This window comes from Apaloderma vittatum, unplaced genomic scaffold (assembly GCF_000703405.1).
Source record: "Apaloderma vittatum isolate BGI_N311 unplaced genomic scaffold, ASM70340v1 scaffold27254, whole genome shotgun sequence".
Lineage (NCBI taxonomy): Eukaryota > Metazoa > Chordata > Aves > Trogoniformes > Trogonidae > Apaloderma > Apaloderma vittatum.
Window position 1 is genome coordinate 12997 of NW_009713650.1, and position 203 is coordinate 13199.

A 203-nucleotide genomic window follows, 5' to 3' on the forward strand; every position below is an offset into this window, starting at 1 on the left:
GCCCCGCTAGAGCCTGACGCGCTCCACGGATGGTGAAACACCGACCTCGCTGTCCTGGAATCCCCTCGTGCTTGGCTCCCGGCGCTCCCTGCTTACAGAGGTTTCGCTCTCTGCAGCTTTGCTTCTGGGGAGCAGCAGGTGAAGGCTCTGAGTCCGGGGCGAGCGGTGCTCAGAGTTCTGCCCCGAAAGCCCTTCAGGGCAAG